Source organism: Pogona vitticeps, chromosome 5 (assembly GCF_051106095.1).
Source record: "Pogona vitticeps strain Pit_001003342236 chromosome 5, PviZW2.1, whole genome shotgun sequence".
NCBI lineage: Eukaryota > Metazoa > Chordata > Lepidosauria > Squamata > Agamidae > Pogona > Pogona vitticeps.
The window spans coordinates 159,364,272-159,381,858 of record NC_135787.1 but is presented as its reverse complement, the minus strand read 5'-3'; the positions used below and the strand labels follow the sequence as shown (position 1 = coordinate 159,381,858).

At 42.0% G+C, this 17,587-nt stretch overlaps 1 protein-coding gene across 2 annotated transcripts in view; it reads right to left on the bottom strand.

Annotated features, from left to right (window-relative positions):
* Nucleotides 1-15,628, bottom strand: part of CNOT4 (CCR4-NOT transcription complex subunit 4) — a 91,968-nt gene extending 76,340 nt beyond the window's left edge. For both annotated transcript variants that reach the window (XM_020811725.3, XM_020811724.3), the window contains exon 1: nucleotides 15,357-15,628. The gene's annotated coding sequence lies outside the window, so the exon portion shown is untranslated. The remainder of the gene's footprint in view (nucleotides 1-15,356) is intronic.
* Between the last annotated feature and the right edge of the window lie 1,959 nt (nucleotides 15,629-17,587).

The following is a 17,587-nucleotide window of genomic DNA, read 5'->3' as shown; positions in this document are numbered from 1 at the left end:
TAGCATACCTAATATGTGGGGAAGGCAGGGAAAGCGGGGAAATTCAAACTTTCAGTTAGTGAAGAGGCTGCTTGTCTGCTTCCTTGCTAGTCCAAGCACTTAGAGAGCTGGGAGAGACCTGCGACTGCCTGGTATTGTCGTTTTAAAAGGTAAAATTTAGTTTAAAAGCTGTTTGTTTGGGGTTAGTGCTTGGGTTAAAAGGTGCTCCGTTTGAGTTGAAACCTGCTTGTGTAGAAACGTGCATAGGGGTACTTGCTTTAAAAGCTGCCTGCAAAGCTTTTCAGACCAGCACCGATCAGCTGTTAGGTGGAGAAAGGGGAGGGGGAAGGAGCGGAGAAGAGCACAAAATGGCTGTCGGCTGCCTGCCGGCTTTTAGCTGTTTGGGGCTCTTTTTTGGCTGTTCTGGGGTCTACCAAGGCACTGTGAAGAGCCAGGCTCAGTCTACAGTACCTGGTAAGTGACTTTCTTTTAAGTTTTTTTAAGTTTCTGACCCTTCCCCCCCATAAAAATGCATTAATTAATTTTCAATCCATTTCTATGGGAATTTGGATTCAACTTGCAAACGTTTCAACTAGTTCTGGGCATCTAATAGAGAATGTATTTCCAAAGGGTGTTGCAGCAAGGAAACTCAGTGTGCCTCGTGACTTCTAACTGGATTACAGTACTTGCTTCCTGATTTCAGCTACTATAGTTTGTATTCAGTTTTTTTGGCTCGTCAAGAACATTGTTCATGGCTATGTGTGGCCTAATCTGTTGTGCCTTGCATGCTATAAACATTCAATTATGTCAGAAAATGGAGATTTGGTCTTATGCTGAGCATGTGCTACTGCTGGTGAATGGGATCAGGTTAAGCTTTGTGTTGCTGTTCTTTTGCATAACCTAAAGTAAGTAAGGAAAACCAGCTGTTAAATAGTTTAATTCTACTATTTATCCTCCACACAACTAAAAGGGACCTCTCAATGCAGTGCCAAATCGGACAAACCATTTCTAACTTAATATAGGCTTGAGCTGTAGCTGAGCATTGAGACATTTCTATAAGCATGGGGAGGAGGTGGATGAAAGGAAATGTAAAATATAGGTAGAGTGGTATAGGTCTTATCACTGGCTGATAATGGTCTATATGTACTTGAATTAAATTTATAGCACACAAATTTATGGTACATAAACTAGAGTACACAAAGCTTTAAGTCTCTCCATTTGTTAATGACAGTGGTAATGGTTCTTAATGCCACCAATGACTGCTGTTCACTTTACATGGTTCAAATGTTATTCTGTTATAGTTTATTAAATATTTTATTACACTATTTGGCTCAGAATATATTTTCCCTGTTTTCCTCCTCTAAAAATTATGTGCGTCTTAAGGTCAGGTGCATCTTATGGAGCAAAAAATACGGTATACAGTGGTACCTCGAATTGAGAATGTCCCTACATAAGAACGATTTGAGTTAAGAATGGCTCCGTTCGCAAAAAGTTGCTTTGACTTGGGAACGGAGCCTCGACTTAAGAACCCAAAAAAGAAAAAAGAAAAACCCTTTCTTGCCCTTTTTTTAAAACCTAAGTTCACCTTTGGTCAAAAGAAGAAAAAAATAAAAACATTCCGCCCCTAGTGGTAGATACGGATTAACTGGCTTTACCCATAGGAACTAATGCTTTGACTTAAGAACAGAGCCTTGATTTAAGAACAAAAACAGCAGATATGGATTAAATGGTTTTCAGTGCATCCCTATGGAAAATGGTGCTTCGACTTAGAATGTTTCGATTTAAGAACGCAGTCCCAATACAGATTAAGTTCTTAAGTCGAGGTACCACTGTATTAAAAAGCAGGAAGGCTCTCAAAAGCCTGGGTGAAAAGCCAAGTCTAATTTGCTTCCTAAAGCTGAGGATGGAGGCCTGACACAGAAGGGAGTTCCATGGAGAGGAAGCCACTACTGAGAAGGCCCGCTTCCTAGTTAATGATTTGTGGGTCTCCCTTGGAGGGCCACCTGCAAGATCTAGGATTGGGAGATGTAGGTGAGATAGGAGGTCAGTCTGAGGGAAAGGAGCTCTGTCAGGCAGCTGGGTTCTAAACTGTACAGGGCCTTATAAATTAACATTAGCACTCTGAATCTGACCCAGAAGCCTACCAGCAGCCAGTGCAAATGGGCCAGGACAGATGAGATATAGTCACATTTAGATGAACCCAAGACAAACCTGGCTGCTGCATTTTGCACTTGCTGAAGCATCCAAACTGCCCTCAAGAGCAGCCCTACAGAGAACATTGCAATAGTCAGTCCTTGAGATTACCAATGCATAAACCAGTGTTATTAGGGATTTCCTGCCAAGATAGGGGCAGAGGTGTGCAATCTGCCTAAGATGGAAAAAGGCAGATCTGTCCACAGCTGAGATCTGATTCTCCATCAAGACAGCCAGGTCCACCTGCACAAACCTGATCCGTCAGGGGAAGTGCAACCCCACTGAAATGAGGCAAGAGCCCTGACCTTATCAGGTAAAGGTTCCCCTTGACAATTTTTTGTCCAGTCGTGTTCGACTCTAGGGGGCGGTGCTCATCCCCGTTTCCAAGCCATAGAGCCAGTGTTTGTCCAAAGACAACCTTCCGTGGTCACATGGCCAGTGCGACTTAGACACGTAACGCTGTTACCTTCCCACCGAAGTGGTCCCTATTTATCTACTTGTATTTGCATGCTTTCGAACTGCTAGGTTGGCGGGAGATGGGACAAGCGACGGGAGCGCACTCCGTTGCGTGGATTCGATCTTACGACTGCTTGGTCTTCTGACCCTGCAGCACAGGCTTCTGTGGTTTAGCCTGCAGTGCCACCATGTCCCTAGGAAATGATAAGGTTCTCCCAAAAAGGAATGTGCCTCTAATCCAGGGGTCTCCAAACTACAGCCTGTGTTGCCGTTTTGTCCAGCCCGTTCCCTTCAAGCCATGCGTGGATGGGGTGTATGTGCCCGTCAGTGCATGTGGGGGGATGTGCAGCCATCCATGTGGAGAGGCAAGCAGGGGTGTGCATGGGGGTGTGTGTAGGTGGGCATCTGGGCATGTTTGTGCATGCATGTGTGCGTGCAGCCACACACACACAGACACATTCCTGTTCCTTCGGCTCTCAAAAACTTTGAAAGTATCTGGTGTGGCCCTCACTGTAAAAAGTTTGGAGACCCCTGCTCTAATGAGGACCTACCCGCTTCTCCAGACCTGGATTTTTTGGGTCCCCAGACACATCGACTGCACCCAGGGGTCTAGTGCTGAAAAATCAACCTGCCCAGAATGCGGAGAAAGGGGCAGTAGGGACTGACTCTGCACCTTTAATAAAAGCTACTGTGAGTGACCAAACCAGGCGGGAACCTATGTAATTTTTTGCTGGGGTAATCATCAGCTGCCAAACCTCCAGGAAGGAGGGCAGACAGACTCACAATAATCATATACAGGAGGAGCCTACAGAACTTCATAAACTTTAGGCTGCAGCCCAAGAAATGTCTTACCCTATTTACAAAACTCTTCAAAAAATATTATATGAATACACTACTTTACAATATGAAATTCAATCTTACCCACAATGAGATCCTTACACAACAACAAATTTTAAATTAAAGGTGTAATTGCATATGATCTGCATATTTTAACAATCATTTTTCTTTAAAATCTGATTTGAATTTTATGAATCTGATTTTCTTTAAAAATGGATTTTATCCACTTTGAGGTATATTGGGTTAGGCAACTACTGTAGTACCTTTCTGATGTTTTTTGAACTACAATTCTCATAACTCTGCACACACTGCTTATAATGGATTGGGCAACGAAACTGTGGTTATCTTAAAACATCTAGTGACATCAGATTGCTTCCCTGTGTTTTTATATGTAAGGCCATACTCTTTCTCAAACATTGTAAATTTTCTTGTTGGAAAGCTCAGCTTGAGAACATGAGGGCAGTATGCCCTGAAAAGTTAGTAAAAAATCATATCAAGAAATGCACTAGCTTTCTAAGTTAATCCAATTAAACTGAGACATTATCAAGCATTAAAGCTGAAAGCGAAGACAAGATATTCAAAAGAAATGCAAACTGAACTAAAAATGAAACTTGCCAGATGTTAAACGTTCCAAAACCATTTTCAAAAATTATAATAAGAAAGAAGTAAAATGTATGCAGAATTATAGAGAAAAACTAGCACTAGTAGTTAGACAATGTCAGTATTGAAGATAGTGTAATGCACAAGTTCAGTCCTGACAGTCACGCTCAAGCACTGGTTTTGTGAATGGATATACTGCACAAGGAACGTGAAATCAAATTAAATAAAAACAGGAGGGCTAAGCAAGACCTTGGAAAAATAGAGACATGTTTCCACAAGAAAATAGTTTTTATGTACACATTTAATATGTATAATGTTCACAGGGGACTGCATTCAGTACCACTGTTCAATTGCTGAGCACCACGGAATTACTGGATCCAGATAGTAAAACTTTAGTCATCAAGGCTTTAAACAGTTCAACAGTTTCCAAGCAGCTTAGCCCATCATATCAATGTAAACAGCTCTCATCACAATATTTCCTTATTTTAAATAGTATACCATTCAATTCTGAAGACGGTTTTAAGACTGTGTACATAAAAACTAAACATTCAATAAACTAAGTTAATCTAAAATCTAAACTTAAAATAGTTACATTGAAAGGGCTAAAATATTTCAACTATCTTGAATTGAAAAAGCCTGTCAAAACAAAAAGATTCTAAAATGGCACTGATAAGAACAGAATGATGACAGATGTGTCCATCCCATGGGACAACATTACAAAGTTGAGGTGCTGCTGCTTAGAATGGCCTATCTTTTATGGAAGAGAAATGCTTTCTCTCATAAAAGGAATACAGAGAAGCTGCCTTCTGATTGCTTAATTATTTGCTTAATTCTTCTCCCTTCTCCTAAATTGTGCTTCAAGGCAACTAATAATAAAAGTAAATAAGCATACAATTGCAACAGTGAACATAAAAGATTATAGCAAAATATATCATCTCCAGGTTTAAAGGCCCTTCTGTAGCAACTGCACCTTCAGAGTCTCACATGAATCTAATGATAAAGAAAACAGAGCAGCATGTAATTAGCATACAGCCCAATGCTGTATTGCTTGAACTTACAAGTGTCCTTTCAGACTAATATCGAGAAACACATCAGAAAGAATTCAGACTGGCACCTACTCTTTAAAAGTACTCCAAAAGTGAGTCAACTATATTTTAGAACTGAATCCATGGCTAAATTTATGCTTTGGTCAGTTTGCCTTCCGATATTAACCTGCTTAAAATGCAAACCTAAGCAATCCTATTTTCAGAAGCTCTTTACTTTTTGGAAATACACCAGTGGTATAGGGAGCTCAACAGCTCATGTATACAAGTAACAAAACTGAACTCACATTTGTGAAACATCAACTTTGTCATATAATTATCCCTTAGGGATATTCCTAACACACAAACACTCATGATAGGCTTTTTCTGGATGTTTCTCCTTATGAGAATCCAAAACATACAACTCCAGAGTATCCAGTATACTCCTGCAGTGGTGACGGGGTCCCTTTTGTCCTTTGCTGACCGTAACATTTGTTGTATTTTTGTGGTGGGTCTGAATATTGTTTGTAGGTTGTGTTTTTTCAAAAGTTTCCCCATGCGGTCCATGACCCCTTTGATGTATGGCAGAAATACCACTGCAGGAGTATACTGGATACCTTGCAGTTGTGGACAGATATATATTGGAACCACAAAATGCAGCATTCACACCAGAATCAAAGAACATGAGAGACACTGCAGACTAAAACAACCAGAAAAATCAGCAGTATCTGAACAGGCCCTAAAACAAGCTGGACATGAATTTCTATTTCATATTACTGAAGTACTGTACTGGACAACACCAGCAATCATTATGTTAGACTGCACAGGGAAGCCACTGAAATCCATAAACACCAGCAGAGCTTCAACAAAAAAAGAGGAAAGTCTAAAACTTAACAAGGCCTGGCTCCCAGCACTGAAAAATATGGCCTGCAAAAAGTCAACGAACTCTACCCAGCCACAAGGAGCGGTCTCCTTCGCGGGTGAGGAGGAGGTCTCTGGCGCACCGCCCCCCCATCCAGCCACTGCCACCCTGATCCCAGTCCCCGGCGGGCTCCTCCTCCTTTGCAGCGCCTCCCGCCGCAACTGCTCTCTGGCTCGGCGCCCCAGGGGGTGCTGCGCGTGGGGATCGGGGCCAGGCCCTTCACCCCTCCTTCCCTCCCTCCTCCCGAGGCGTCAATCAGCTGTTTGCTTTGCCATGATCCGTTCCCCAAGCAAGGAACCAATCATCGCAAAGCGAAATTCCCCCATAGGGAACATCGGAAATCTTCATCGCAAAGCGATTTCATCGTTATACGATGCAATCGCTATGCAAGGCACCACTGTACATTAATACAAATGATATTTATATATGTCCTTGGTCAAATATCTAATTAGTGTTCCTATTTCTAGTGGCAGTAAAATATCCACCCAATGTTTTTCTTCGCAGGTAGCCTGCAGCAACTTTAATAGAGACATAAGCAAGTGACTGACTACCATATTTTACCGTGTATACGACCCCCCCAATGTATAAAATGTCCCCCTAATTTTGACCCTTGATGGAGGCGGAGGAGCAGTTAATGGGCAACCTCCATCTTCTGCTGCTGCTGTCTCCGCTGCCCGCCCGATTACCTCCTCCAGTGTGACTGCTGGGACATCACCTCCAGCTCACGTCGCTGCCTTGTCCCCTGCCCTAAAGAGATTGTGAGATGAGGTGATCTGGTGGTGGTAGCAGGAAGAGGCATCCAAGTGAACGCGAGTGCTTGTTTGCCTCCACCTCTGCCTCCTCCTGCCTCTACCACCAGAGGAGACAAAGCGGCGACATGAACTGAGCCATCAGTCCCAGTGGAGGTGATGATCAGGCGGGTGGGGAAGGCAGCAGCAAGAGGCACCCGAGCACGTGTGAATGCTCTTCCGCCTCCTGCTGCTGCCGCCTTGGGGCCAACAGAGGCGACAAGTCGTGAGCTCTGGAAGAGGCAATTGGGCAGGGGTGGCAGCAAGAGGCACCCGAGCACACGTGCGGCTGCTTCCTTCCATGTATAAAACGACACTCAATTTTTCCTCTAAATATTTTAGGGAAAAAGTGTCATTTTATACATGGAAAAATATGGTAATTCAGAAATTACATTTATAGGTGTTGTATTACTTTAATGAAAGTGCAGATACAGTGGACCCTTGACTTACAGACGGCTTGACTTACAGACTTTTTGAGTTACAGACTTCTCTGGCCACAAAATTTAGGTTTGACTTACAGACCAGAAAAAAACCAAAATGGAACAAAAATGACCTGTTACGGGATTAATCGGTTTTCAATGCACTGTAGGTCAATGGAGACTTGACTTACAGACTTTTTGACTTGAGAACCGCCTTCCAATACGGATTAAGTTCTCAAGTCAAGACCCCACTGTAAACCTAAACATTCTCTATCATGAGCGGCTCTACAATCTCTCAGTTAGGAATCATTAACAACTTATGGATCATATTTAAAACGGATACAATTTGTAACACACTGTACCTTTAAAAGTGTCTTCTCAAAAAGATTCAAAGAGAATGCACTCACTCATATCAGCACTCTGCAGTAATATCCAGATGTGAAAAAATATCCAAGGAGCTTTATGTACTTATTGCTCTCTTGCAATAGGCAACTGTGAAAATAGTCAGTTTTAATAGATAAACCAATCATTTTAACTTATTTGGGTATTCAATTTATCACTCTCAGAGGGATGGAATGTTAAGTCAATCTTGAGCCAGCTGGCTGAGCCCAGGACTGAACTCAGGTCATGAGCAAAATCTTCACTGCAGTACTGTAGTTTAACCACTGCGCCACAAGGCTCCTGAGCAAACAGTGAACGGTACAACATAAAAACATATTATTTATTGCATACACAACATGGGAGACTCAAGGAGGACAAATTTGCTAGTTCTGTTCATTTTCTTTAAAATAAGGCCAAAATCCACATATTAGGGAAAATAAATAAAGTACATTCTGTCATTACATACGCACAGCCTTGTGGTATTTTTTTAATGCATCAGTAGGCGCATAACAAAATGGTCTGTATACATGTGCACAGAAAAATAAAACATTAGCAGCTTTTAACAGGAGCAAAAAACTAAGATCTGATGACAAGACCACAACAGACTAATGTGATATAAATACAAAGATGGCTAATGATAATTCATTTTAAAGAGAAGAAAAGTAGTCCTGGATACTACTGCATCAATCATGTAATTTTAGCCCCTACTGAATTAGATGATATGGATTTATCTACTCAACATATGACGTATACTACAACTGGTTGACCTCTTACATTCTTTTCAGATCAAGAATTCTATGAATTGGATACATCTCTGAGCTAACTGGTTAAAACATATCAGTAATCTAATTTTCTGTGGGTCTGCAATAAAATTGGACAGATACTAAAAAAGAAGAGAACAAAAAGGAAAGAGTCCCAAACTTCAGCTGCTTTGACTTACTCAGGTCTGTGATCTAGGAACCTAGGAAGTTGTCTTATACTAGGTTAAATGCTGCCTTTTACGAATTCCCGTTAACTGACCCAGTATTGTCTCACAAAAACTCTCTAATGTCTCGGCAGAAGTCCTTCCCATTATCTGTCACCAACGTTCCCTCTAATTTTCCATGAGTGCTGGGCAGCCCGTACCATGCGTGTGGGTTTCTGGCTGCTAATGGAAGCAAATGGGCGGCATTGCTATCTCGGCTGTGTGGCACCAATGCAGCCACGCAACTTAGAAGGAACATTGCCTGCCAACATTAATTCCTTAAAAAAGAGATGACAGATATTGAACCTGAGACCTTCTGCATGCAGGGCACGTGTACTACCCACAAAGCTATGGTTCCTCCCCACATACATATACATATACGTGTGTGTGTGTGTGTGTGTGTGCGTGCGTGCATATATATACATATATATATATATATATATATATATATATATATATAGAGAGAGAGAGAGAGAGAGAGAGAGAGAGAGAGAGAGAGAGAGAGAGAGAGAGAGCACTAGTCTTATGGGATCTCTCTCTCTCTCCCCCCCCCCCAATAAGACTAGTGCTATACTCAACATACTAACTGTTGAACAGGAATTACTGTACTAAGAAAACAGTTCCATTTGGATTATCTCAGATCTGACCAGAGAGCTCTTTTTTAAAAAAAATACTATATTCTGTTACTTTTTCTTATTCCTGCTGCCTACTATATTACAAACAAAAATACACTATGTTGGAGCAATACTTGTTCAATGTTAGACCAAGGAACAAAATGGAGTCTACATTGGTTTGGACCAGGAACACAGAAACTGTCACCCTAGCTGCAGTACCATGGACAGGGTACAGCAAGAACACAATCCTATTCCATCACATTCAAATGCTAGATTTGATATCTAAGAAAGCCGTTATTATAGTCTAATCTGGTTGCCTAACTCAACTGAGACTCTCTCAATACAACTGAATCAGAATAAGAGGGAATCTGAAAATCATTGGGTTTACTCTCCGTACCCTTTCCTTCTCAGCGTATCACTTTATCATGAACATGTATTAATTTAATAGCTTTATACCGAAGTATGACAAACTAATTTCACTTTAAAAACTAAACACCAAAATTAAATACATACATAACTCGCCGTTTCTTTTTTCTTTCTTACCTGCAAAAGGTTGATTATAAAAGTCCACTGACAACTTGCACAGGGGCACTTAGTCATATGATTAACCTACTTACTAAGCAGTCTCTGCTACTGTCCAAAATAAAATCAATTATTTTTCTTTTGAACTGGCCTCTTAAAAACTGTGTTGTGTTTTTGGTTTTGCTTTCAAAGCGACAGCTTCCCTCTAATTTTCTTTAAACACCAAGGAAAAGATATCTTCTTCTATCCAAGCCACAACAAATATAAATAAAATTCTTTGAACCTAAGAAACAGATCATTTTAAAAAACTATAACCTACCCTATTTCTTAGAGGAGCTACAGGAACAATATCACACAATAACTGTAGTCTTTTCCATTCCCAATGCAAGTATCATAACCACTACACTGATATAATAGACTTGCAACAATTTCCAAGAACAGATGAAACTAGGGGGACATTAAAATTGGAGAGCAGAAATTTTTTTTAACATAACCAGGTTTGGGACAGCCATCTCAAATACTAGTAAGTGGAGTATAACATGTCTCAATCAGCAGGGCATTGAACAAGATAGGTACTACTGCATAGTTACCCATAAATAGCTTTCCATCATGTTTCACAATGCAAAAGAGAACCTCTAATGATAGGAATGCAGATATCAAAAATCTTTTAAGATCCCAAGGCCCCAAGTCATTTATAAGTAAACGCTGGCACCTTACATGGAGCCTGGGAAAAAACTGGCAACGAGAGCAGATCAAAACATCAAGCTCATGTCAACATCATTCCAACAACACTTTACATTTTTAATTTCCGAACATTTGGCCAGTATAGAACATTTTGACAGTTTAATTTGGAGGTAATTACATTTTGAATGGATGCAGCAAGATGTGATTCCATCGGAAATGGACAGGATTGGTAAAAGAACTCTCTGCTACTAATATCTCCTACAAATCTAAAAGAACTGTAGGATCAAGGAGAACTACCACTTTCTACTCTTCAGGTTATGTTTCCTGATCAGCTGTGAATTTTAAATGTGTCAACATATCCATTAATAACATGCAAATTAATAAGTGCATTTTCTTACTAAGACTATCTGACTTGTTCAGTGTCTTATAATTTGCAATCAACTACAGCCGTATCTTCAGCCTAAAGAGGTCAGTGAGTTACATGAAGACACGACGCTGTCTTACATAAACTCCCGAGGCAACATCTCTCCAAGGTTTCAGGCAGATGTCTTCCCTAGGTGTAACTGAACTCCAGCGATTTAACCTGGGGCAAACTGCATCCATGGCATGTTTTCTACCACTGAAATATGGTCCTTCACTGCAGACAAAAATTGCCAAAAGACAAAAAACAATTATGTCCAATAGGCTGGAAACACAATCTAAATGATTTGTACAATGATTTTAGTGATAGTATTACTTAAGATATGAAGACATCAGCTTAACACTACTTTATTTCTACATAATGGAATTCTCACTGAGTTGGGTGAGAATTCAGAAATCCCCCTGAGCCCTGGTTGGTGAATGAACTTCAAGAGGATGCACATTTTGAGCTGAACAAAGCTTGAAAGGCCAGCATTAATACGTCCAGGCTTCTCACTGAAGCCATCAGAATACACAAAAGGAGTTTTAAAGACATAACCACATCATGTGAAATATAACATATCCTAACAGGGTTTTATCACCTAAGCTGGTGCCTACCATGGCCAAGTGATGGAACAGGCAAATATGAATAAGCATCTGAAACTATACAAAGTTTGCTTAACATATTGTTGCACAGTGTACTAAACCACATGCCTCCAATATTACATGCACTGGAGACAATTGAGGTAAAAACTCTTTGCTTGTGTATGCTCATACAGAAAAATCAGCACATGCACAAGCAGCCAGAGCTGGCCTAAGATGAGGAGCTATCCTGTGGACAAGATGCAGAACTACTTCTAGTGACTGGACTAAGCATATGGGTGCCAATCAGATACTTCTAACATGTACTCCATTTATAAAGAAAATATCTGTGATAGTGAGATATTTTGTGCAATGGATAAATGCAAGTATTAGGACCAACTAAAGTCAATGGGTAATTTATATATTTTTATCCTACCTCTCTTATTAAAAGGAGTCAAGACAATAATAAAGCTAACAATAGTAAGTATACAAATACTAAAAGGGATCAAACAAATACCAGACTAAAAAACATAAACAACAACAAAACACATTCAAAAGAGTAAGGTACAACAACACATTAAAAAACCCCACTCAGGCAGACAGTCAGTCACTCAGAGAAAGCTTGCTTGAAGATAAAGGATTTTGCCTGCTTGCTGAAGAATAGTAAAGATGAGGCTAAAATTTCACTGTGACACCACCTTTCAAAATATGCCAGCTGAGTCCCTACAGCACTTTCCAGTTTACCTGCCATTCTAAAAGAAAAAGATAGACTTTGTTAGGTCTACTAATGTTTCTCCAATCCCCACATCTAGGGCGCAGTTCCCCTATCAGCTAAAAGCATAACCATAAGCCAACTATTCTTCGAAAAATCTAGAGGTCTACATCTCATATAGGATGCTTTTTCCCCCTCCTGTGACGTATTGGTAGAATGAAAAATCCATCAAATATAGAAGTGCTGTACAGGGTTAGGTACTTGCCTTTTCCACCTGAAGAAACACTCAAAAGAGACATGGTGAAAAAGATCCAAGAGTGATATGGTGAAATATATGATCTTATTTTGTCATGTAAACAATTGTTTACACCTGCAAATGGAACCAAAATCTTCTACACCATCCTCCATTATAACACTATCAATCAATAACAGAGTTTGAAAGCATTCACAGTACCCTTGAACAGTCAATCTACGTATTGCCCATACTAATTACTGTTCATAAATGGTAGCGTATATGAAGTTATCTGTGTATACAGAAAACATATACAGAAACTTTGGGTACAACCTGTACTGTAATGTTCCACAAACATCCTTGAAGTCAATTTGGGTAACACATGCTTTAAAATACAGTTAATATGTAAAGCATCTTATTTAAAAGTCAACAATGAGTGCAAGGTAAAGTAAGATTTAGTGACAAAGAGTATACAGAGGTGCCTCGCTTAGCGATTGCCTCGTTTAACGATGTATTCGCTTAGCGATGAGGTTTTTGCAGCGATTTTGCGCTCCGTTTAGTGAAGGACGTGGTGGCGCTGCAGGTTAAACCGCAGAAGCCTGTGCTGCAGGGTCAGAAGACCAAGCAGTCGTAAGATCGAATCCACGCAATGGAGTGAGCTCCTGTTGCTTTGTCCCAGCTCCCGCCAACCTAGCGGTTCGAAAGCATGCAAATGCAAGTAGATAAATAGGGACCACCTTGGTGGGAAGGTAACAGTGTTCCGTGTCTAAGTCGCACTGGCCATGTGACCACGGAAGATTGTCTTCGGACAAAACTCTGGCTCTATGGCTTGGAAACGGGGATGAGCACCGCTCCCTAGAGTCGAACACGACTGGACAAAAATTGTCAAGGGGAACCTTCACCTTCACCTTAGTGATGTTCCCTATGGGGAAATTTCGCATAGCGATGTTCGGGACCTTGCCTCGCTTAGCGATGACAGTTTAGGTCCCCTGTTTCACTTAGCGATGTTCCATTTTCGCTATTTTTAAAGTGTCTTGAAATGTTCAAAAACTGTTTTAAATGCTTGGAATAGTTAGTGAACCTTGTAAAACCTTTGCAAACTTCATTTGGCTTTGTTCTGAGTCTTCGTTAATTTTTGGTGAATTTCCCCCCCCATTGGAATGCACTGAACTGTAGGTTTGACAGCTGTTAGTCTATGAGAAACGGGAAAAGCCATATACAGTATTTATTCTTCTAGCAAAATCAATCCACAATTTTTATATTTAAATTAGTCTAACAAACAAATATTGGTTTCTCTCAAGATGTTTCCCCTGATATGTGTCCTCAAAGACACTGATTTTAAAAATCTGAGGCCTAAAATATTTTAGTATCTTACATTTTCTGTCAAAGTGGCCAAGAAACAAATTATAGCAGCTCCAATTCAGTTGTTCTCTCATAGAACAACTTTTGTTTTTATTTCTATTGGCCAAAATTGTAAACAGGCACATCTGCCATTGTGCCTGTGGAGTGAGAACCAATCATTTCCAAAAAGTTAAAATCCGAGTTGGTAAAACATTTAACTATCTCCCACAGACTAACAGTGCAATTCCACACATTCTACTCAGAAGTCAAGTCCCACTACAAATGCAAGCTGATATTTGCCTAAGGTAATCAAAATAACATTTCTTAGAGCTACAGATCTGGCAGATGGTCAGCATTTCTAAACCAGAAAGAATAAGTCAAATTAACATTATTTAACTTTTTGCTACGTTACTCATTTCATAGCTATATTTCCAAAAAAACCAAAACCCTCTCACTAATGTTAATAATATTTTGCTTTTATTCCTATGATCACTGTGCTAAGATCAATCTCAGCTGGCTGGGTAGCTTCAGTGGCTGCGGAGCCAAAGGTTGGGAGTTCGACTTCCCACTGTGCTTCCTGTGCAGAGCCAACCTGTGTTGGCACCCCAGAAGAAGGGAATAACAAACCACTTCTGAGTATTCTCTACTTGGAAAACTCTGGAAAGGGTCACAATTAACCTGATGGCACATGATGATGATTATTAATAATCAATATCAATCTCACCACAAAATAAACCGTTAATACGAATTTAAATAATTTTTTTAACAAAATGCACGCATATAGATCATAGCACTGACCTACAACCACTTACCAATGACAACTTTCTAAAGCTTTCAAATGATAATAGATGTACCTTCTAGGAATTATTTCTGAGGAAAATGGCAGGTTAGGAAGAAGTGACCAAAACATACTTTGAAAGAAGAAAGTATAACTCAGAGTACTGATGAAATGCCTCAAGCATAGTTCTTTAACTCAGAAACCCTACAAGACATAGAGCATTAGGAACTGGTCCTCCTATTAAAACTCTACTTGAGGGTGCAATGGGGAAAAATCCACGGAAAGTCAGAGAGTCTACCAGAAAAGCGCAAAAAAGGAAAATATCGGTACAGTTGCTTTCCACCCACTACCAAACACACGTGGTGCCAGTAAAATGCCTGGAAATTTCGGCATCTTTTCAGGATACGGGGAAAGGGAATAACCATTTCCCACCTCATCTCGTTAGAAATCCAAGGCAGAAGCATGCCTTTTAACAGAGCGGCCCGGCAGCCCCTCACCTACTGAGCAGCCCCACAAACCGCCAAGGGGACGGGAAGCGCCTGCCCCGAGAGCCCTCCGCCTCTTAGTGACGGCCGGGCCCCCGCCCTGCAAAGCCTCAGCGTGGCCTTCTCAGGATCATTTTAGAGCCGCTTCTCTCCTTCCAGCTGATCCCTCCTCCGGCTCACTCAGCCCGGGCGCAGCTGCAGCCCCTCGGAAGCCCCGTCCGCTCCTCACAAAAGCCCGTCGGCCCTCGCTGCAGGGAACAGGGGCCGCCCTGGCCCGTCCCGTTCCCTTTCCTTCCTTCCGTTCCTCCGGCCAGAGGAAGCCCCGGCACGGGCCGGGGGCTGAGGGCGGCGGCGAGAGGGCTGAGGCCTGGCGACTCCCCGCGAAGCCTCCGCTCTCTCGTAGCCAGGCAGACCCGGCTCCCCCCCAGCCCCTACGGCTCACTCACCCGCCTCGTCCTCCCTGCTCCACGGCGACCGGCTGCCTGGCGGCGGGGGCGGCAATGCTCTGGCGTGCTCGGTTTCTCCCGCTCGCTATCTTCTGTGGCAGCGGGACGGGGACGGGGAAGGGCTGGGCTGCCTGCCTGCCTGGTTCCTCCGGCGACCTTTATGTGAGAGACGGGTAATCTCCAGACTCTGCGCGCTCCACAGCCAGACCGGCCACCATCTTACATTAGGGAGAGACTGCTTGGCTTGCCTGCCTGCCCCGGACGCTGCTCCCAAGGCGCACGCGCGTGAGCCGCCAAAGAGGCGGGTGCGAGGGAAGGAAAAGCTAGGAGGACAAGCGACGCCACCGAGAGCATGATGGGACTCGTAGTTTAGGTCACCCGGTATGAGTCCAAAAGGAGAAGAAGGCGAGAGATTCCCCCTTTCTGACGTTCAAAAGCCAAACTAGCGGGTTAGGCGCAGCGTTCCTGGCGGCCTGTCAATGTGACCGTACTGGCACCATGTTTAAACGAGTTGATCGGAAAGGGGGCAGTGGGATCGAACCGGCTTGGTAGCAATAGTGTTTCGTGTAATATATGCCTAGTTCGTCTTTTTCAGTCGAAATCTCTATATTCCTGAATCTGTTAAACTTCGAGAGGGAGTATATATGAATTCCAAAACGAAGCAACGAATGCTTTTAGGAAAAAATATTGAACGGCAGGAAAGAAGGGACCCGGAGCGATGGGCGAACAGCTTGCGACTGCATCAACAGCCACTGCTTGCTGAGCACCTGTCCTGTGCGGTCCTTATGCGCGTCTACTCTGAACAGGGTGGCCACTTTGGGGGGCCCCGCTTTACAGCTGACAGCCCTCCTCAGTGTGAAAGGTGGTCAAAGCACGTTGTTCCTTTTGAAGGCAGCCTCCGTTAAATAAAAGAAAGTGGGCAGGGCTAGGTGTCATTCTTACCAATCTATCAGGGAAAAAAAGGCACAAGTTTCATGCAGGCGAAGCACAGCACCGGTTTAAGCAACTCAAAGTCAGCAGTAAGCCCAAGTATGCAATACCTTTCTTAACACAGCTTAGTTCCAGGTGTGGGCTTTGCACTTTCTTATACTGTATCTCTAATAGGAAGAATCAGCAAAAGAAGCTTGGTGGCCAGACGGTGGGCCCCTGAGAACTGGAGGCTGCCTGTCTCTGCTCTGAAATTCTTCACACAGTCCAAGTCGGATTTAACCCTCACCTATAGTAAAGGGATAGTGCAGTATCCTAAGCCTCATGTAGTTGCAGAACTCACATAGCACTAGATCTACAAAGTAGGCATTTTATGACATTGTCACCTAAAAAGTAATAAAACATGTCCTTGAGTTTCAGCCGCATGCCATGCAGAGTGGGCAGGTCTTACAGTCTAAACACAAACATACGCATGCACATTCACATGTACATGTCTGGGACAAAAAAACCCCACAACAACCCCCTTTTTTTTTGCCACAGAGTGCTTTTTAAATGCCAGTCAGCATAAGATATGAAGAAGAAAAATAGCTCATGTTGATTGTTAGTTATTTTGCTTCTTTTGATGAGCCATGAAGCTGGGAAGCAGATGTGACTTATTTTGTCAGCAAGTTAGCCTCTTTTGGGAGGGGGCCATTTCAGTAGGTTCAGGAAATACAAGACGTGTGGATTTAGTATGAATGTTTTTGCTGACCGTCAATACCATGGCTTCTAATGGGGTCAGAAAATACCCTACATTCAGCCCGTGCAACTTTATTTTCAATCTACTTAGAGAATATTAAAAGGTGAGGAGAGACTGGGGCCTTGAAATTGCCCATCAAGTCTTAGCACCTGGACAGCAAACTATGGAGGCACAAAAGTCATTAAACCATAGCCTTTATGATGGTGAGACGCACAGTATTTCTGTTTAATAAAATTACAGTAATAATGCCCAGATTTATTTCTATACCTATAAACTAGCATATCCTGATTTCACGTAAATGTGTTTGCCCTCTTTGTCCTCTTTTTGGGTGATGCATTTCCTTTTTTTGCATTGTAAAAGTGGCCACTATAGCTCTGAAATAAGACCCACTGAGCTGAATTAAACGTATTCCCAAGTAAACAAGTATGGGATTACACTGTATCTTCCGACAGCATATGAATAGTACTATGAGAGCATCTATCATTATTCTACCATTCTTGTTTAGCAGCGTTAATTCTTGTATGAGTTTACATAAATTCACTGTTGCAATGTGTTCTTATATATG